The sequence below is a fragment of the Aethalodelphis obliquidens genome, unplaced genomic scaffold (assembly GCF_003676395.1).
Source record: "Aethalodelphis obliquidens isolate GAN/ISIS:26980383/991018 unplaced genomic scaffold, ASM367639v1 scaffold1, whole genome shotgun sequence".
In the NCBI taxonomy this organism is placed as follows: Eukaryota; Metazoa; Chordata; class Mammalia; order Artiodactyla; family Delphinidae; genus Aethalodelphis; species Aethalodelphis obliquidens.
In genome coordinates, this window is record NW_020837945.1 from 41857614 (window position 1) to 41863613 (window position 6000).

The following is a 6000-nucleotide window of genomic DNA, read 5'->3' on the forward strand; positions in this document are numbered from 1 at the left end:
ACTGGACCTTCTGTGAATGAAAAACTGCTGCCTGCCATATCAGTTAACAAAAGATGTTGAGCCAGCAAGCCACTAAAGCCACCCCAGATGGTGAGCCCTGAGGGAACTCAGGGTGGAGACAAATGGGCTGCCGGCTGCCAAGCCCTCAGTCACTGCAGCCACCCCACAACGATGTACCCTGAGGGGCTTCAGGAAGGAGGAAACCAGGCCACTGGCCCTAGGTAGTTAAGGTGCATATCAAAGGAACGATTTCAGTGAGCCCAGACTCTTGCAACTTCCCATACCTAGAAAAGTGTTAAATTCATTAACTTGAGGTATATGGTTTTCTTTAATTAACAGTACTATCTGGTCTTTCTTGCAAAAACTCCTGTGTATCCTCGCTCCCCCCTTGCCTCTTCAGAGCAGTTCCTCAGAACTATCTGTGAGGATCCCTCCCAGGCTTAAGTCCTCCATTTTGTCTGCCAAATAAAACATAATTCTCAACTTTTAGGTTGTGCATATTTTTCAATTGACACCTCCAAGAAAGAGCCCCTAAATTTTTCAAAGATGGGGGCAAAACACTACCAGAGTCAGACCTTTGTCAATAGGGAAAGTTGTAAGTGGTAAGATAAAAGGTTTTCTTTCTTTTTTGGCCTGCCCTTTGATGAGTGTATAATCTAGGATCTTAGTTTTGTCCTCAAACCATACCAATGTTTCTAATCAAAATTCACTTAGGGGTGATTATTTAAAAATAAACTTTTGAATGATTTAAACACTGTCACCTATTATCATTTAGGAAAATGTATATATTTGTATTTTTTGTCTCATTAAACACTATTAATTTTTGCGTTCTCCAGCCAAAAGTTTCACTGGAATGATGACAGTGAAGGAAACAGATGCCCAGATTAAATATGTTATGATATATTGCTCAATAGTGATAGCCAAGGCCACAAAGCCAATCAGTGACAGACAGAACTATTTTGTTAACTCTGTTCTAGATTCTAAACTATAAGCTTGATGCAAACTGAAAATAAGTCATAAAAAGTTTAAAGGGCTGTAAATACATGATATGTGTGGCAAATAAGATAAATGAGTTAAAATCTAAAGCATAAATTAAATTATGATGAAAATTAGTATAGAATACATGATCAAAAAGTATGTAAGAGAGAATTCTGGACATGACAGATTTCCCATGACAATTATTAATTTTTTAAACAATTGATCTCATTCATTCAAAATCACTTGTGCAATTAGCAAGTACAAATGATTTGTTTATATCTTTGTTTAAAATTTTCTTAATCGACAGATTAAAAAATAAGCTCACCTTTATTCTACATTATCTTACCATTACATAAGGCTGAAAAATACTCATACAGCCTGGTATTTGAAATGTACTTTCACTTACACTAGAAGAGTTACATCAATACACATTTATCACCTTACTGTGGTAATAAAAGCCCAAATACTTTACCTTGTTTTCAAAATGGCAGAGTAGAATTTTCAGAAATTTGAATCCAGGAAACAGCCTCATAAATTTTAGTTGAGTTGACTTTGTTTAAATAACTATTAGGTTATTTTAATAGGAATAGTTCACTTCTACCATGCTTTCTTCTTTCCCTTTTTTTCTCCTTTAGCTATTTCCCTTGTACCTATGGTAGTTTGGGTTTTATACAATTCTCAGTCAGTTTCTGCTATCTTGAGCAATGAATTATGGATTCTGAAGTAGATCTAAAACAACAGACAGAATTGTAAAGTAGGGAGGTAAATGGTTTGATGATACAAATATATTAGCATATTTGAACTTAGTACTGCCTATGATCCCTCTTTAGGAAGCAAGAACGAGGCACCTAAAGGGCATGATGTTAAGAGTAATTCAGGAAATGTAAAAAAAAAAAAAAAAAAAAGTAAAGGCAAGAAAAGAAATGCTTGAGAAGTTATAGCAAGAAGATAAAATAGTAAGAATGATTCTAGGTTTTGTCATCCATCACAGATGCCAAAGTAATATAACCTGTGAATGGCTATTGTCAACATATGGTAATGTGTAGACTGATGCTAATTAGACAAGTTTTACTCCACACATAGTCTGGCTTTTGCAGTTCTTGGTAGTCATAAACATAAGGAGTTACTGATTTAATGACAGGCAGAATTTCCTGCTGAGCCAGGAAGAAGATAATGGTTTAGAGATTAAAGTTTAAAATGCTAACTAGGAGACATATTCAAAACAGCTAACATGGATCAATTTTTTAGAGGAAGGACATGCTTGTATTAGTTTAAAGATAGAATAGAAAGCAGTGATGCTATTTATAACTTCATTTCGTTATTTACTAAACAACAGAAACTTTTGAACTTTTCCCAGGTGGAATGGATTTATCTATCCTCTCTTCTTTTGCTGAGAAAAGCATTCCCACAAGATAGAGGAGGATATGTGTATATATATATATATATATATATATACACATACATACACACACACACATATATACACATGTATATATATATGTGTATATATATACATGTATTTAAAAGGAGGATGACAAATAAAAATATTTTATGGAAATAGAGAAAATCTCAGTCTTGTCACGTCTTCAAAAGACAAATTGTTCATATCACCATTAGCCACAACTCTACTAAATTTCACCACGGGATCCCTGCCCTTGCATTCTTGACCTGTTCCTTTGAGACAACATAAAAGGGAAACTTTACAAGAGGACTGTAAACCATGAGGTCCTGTAGGTATTTTAAGTTACTATACATATGTATTTTGAATATAACTTTTTCAGCTGAATAATGTATTTATTGGTTTTTTTTCCCTTTACAACTAATATTTATCCCCTACTCAGACAAATAGGTCTGAAAAGTAAGAAGTGAGAAGTGAAATATAGTGAAATCGCCTAATATACACACAGTGATGATTGTTGTCTGTAAATTGTTATAACTGAAATATTTCTCCTGGATGTGACATTGATAAGGTTCATGTGGACACCCACAAAACAAGCTACAACTGTTTTGTCTTTATGCAGTTTATAATATACCCTTCCAGAAATGAAGCTTTATTTTATCTCTTAAGTAAAACTCTATAAATTATCCTAGGAAACTCAGTCTCAGAAAATTTTAACTAATTTCTTTAAGGTCACAAGGTTAATTAGTGTGAGAGATGAACCCAAATTTCTAGGTTTTCTGGTTCATTCCTCTTCAGTTTCTATTATATTATCCATGGAACACTGAATTTACAAAGGACAAGAGCAAAAACAAAGGTGCAGCCAGGTAAAAGATACAAAAATTGTAATATTGACTTGTTTGTCTTCTGGAAGAATAGAGAATGATGACCTTCATTCTAGATTGCATCTAACTTGACCTTGAATTGTATAACCCTCCATTTTTCCCCTGTTGACATTAGCACTATTCTACACTTGATTAGTCATTTATTTATTACTAGATGCCCAGTGATGGTGCATAGTAGATATCAGTAAATATTTACAGAATAAATAAATTGTATTTTGTATCTGCAAAACTAATATTTTTAACACACTTACTGAATTAACTCAAGCCTTGAAATTGAACCATCCATACTGACAAATTGTTAGCTAAGCACAATTTGAATCACTTTAGTGTTGCTTTATCACTGTCACTCTTTGGGAATCTATTAATGGGATACATTAGGGTGTCAAACATCCTGTTCAAACAGTAAATACGAAACTGAAAAATGTCACGTTTTCTCTGGCTGCAGTACAATTAAATACTTGTGTTAAGAATGGAACATATTTTGCCTGACAGGAAAACACTTGCCTGCCCATTCTCTCACACTAAGCAAATGTTAACTAAATATTAAAGAACCAAAAGTAACTAGGTAGTATGCCATTTATATCCTTTTAATCTATTGTTATCTTGTTCCATTGCATAGCTATTCACTATTTTACTCAATATCTTGTAGTTTATAAGTTGTACTTAAAAAATGCCCTCGAGTATATCTCGTTTTCATTATGTACTTTGATAGATTCTCTGCTACAATTATGCTTGTTATTTCAAGTAGAATGCATATGTTATTGATGAAAATACAATTGACCTCTTTTAAAAGCATGTATCACGGTAGTTAAAGTTTATGATAGAATGTGTGATGAGTTGGTCTTGATTCAATCACTCCTGAATAGAGATATAAATTTCTAATAGGAAATTTATGCATGGGACTTAGACATGTTCCACAGGAAGTCTGGTTGTGGGGTGAATAGAAGGACGAAGTGTGTGTTCTCTCTTTCACTGGGGAAACGTTTCTCCCACCAAGGTCCTTGACACTCACAGACTGCTTTTCCCTCCATGTTGGTGTCCATTAATCTTACCGCCTCCTGCCCAGCTGAGTCAGCCCTTCCAGATTTAGCGCTCTGTCTCCACAACACGCAAATGGCTCTTTAGTTGTCAGATCTTGCCCGAGAGGAATAGCCAGCACAGTGGGAAAGGATTAGGCCTTATACATTCACGGTTCAGAAGGACATTAATAATGTTGGTCAAAATAAATAAACTTCTTTGGCTATTCGTTATCACTTAGATAGTCTTAATGGTGAGAATGATGTGAATAATTCTCCGGCAAAAATTAAAATTTTGATTTCTCAAAAAAGAAACATAAATAAATAAAGATATCCATCCATTATCCTCTGGTAAAATAAACTCTCCCAAACTACATAAGCACCTCTGAGCTTCAGGTATGGTTAGTTCATTCACTTTTTGAATATTTGGGGATACTTATTCTATTTTTGGTTAATAACTTATTTCTCTTTTTCCTGGGAGAAACCTGAACAGTCTTTAGGATGGTCATTGATTTCTTGCAGAAATAAAAGATCATGATAAATCCCCTACTACATCTTGCTAAAGAAACACAAACATTTTTTGAAAAGTTACAGATTTCTAGATAAGCTAAGTTCCAGATAGTTCACGTATATTTGCACATATCTGAAAACAACAAAGTTTTCTAAGTGCATACTTTCCCCAGATTGCCAGGTTAGTTGATCCTGGGCTTACGGCTAGATCCTTTAAAATCTGTGCTACAGTCTTGATTATAAGCAACTGCTAAATATTAAAGATACATAACTGTAAGAGTACATCATATGACAGACGGGATAAAGCAACAGATACATTCAGATGAATGACATTTTCTCAGTGTTTGCTGTGTATTTCCCTCTTAAACGGAGTTTAAACTCCCTCTTAAACGGAGTTCATTACAGATTCCATCTATAGTCCTTGACTGTTTCTTAGGTCGATAAACTTTAAAACCTTTGAAAGCAGATAGCATACCTTGTTCATAAGTTTATAAATACAGTGGCATCTCGCACAGACAAAAAGGTAACAGTGTTTCTTGAATTTAGTGATGGGAAAGCCTAGTCTCTGGCTTTATGGTTGTGAATGTATGCACAGTGACCTTAGCCAGTCATTCCCAAACTTTAGTGTGAGGAAACTTTGTAAAGTGCTTGTGCAAAACTTATTTTCAGGGGCCCCATATAAAGGTTTTCTTGTTTAATAAGCCTGCATGTGGCTTCAGACCCTGAATTGATACCAGACACCTGACACTGATACCTGGTGTTTACTGGAGAACAGTTTGGAAACTACTATCTTTTAACACTTATAGCATGTTGCCCTCCATGAGTCCACCAGTGTATTCTATTGGGAAGCTAATTTTTGTAACAATGCCCTCTTAGACTGCCCGTAGCTCCCATCGTGCTACATGTACCCATGTTTCTGCGTGGAATGAGGCAGATTGCCTCTGAGCAGGATACACAGCTGATTGACAACTAGTAATAGTGGAAGGTCAGCACTAATGACTGTCCCGCATTTGCATGAGGAGTTTTGAAAGATGGAAACTAAAGTGTTTGTGGCTTTTTCTGCCATCAAACTACCTGGCTGACAGCAGGGTGTCACTGCTCATCAATGCTGATAGTGTGTAAGTTGGTACCCATGCAATTAAAGAGAAGTGAAATATTGCCTCAGAGAGTTACTTTCCCGGGAGTAATTACTGTAAGTGTCAACAAGGCTGGA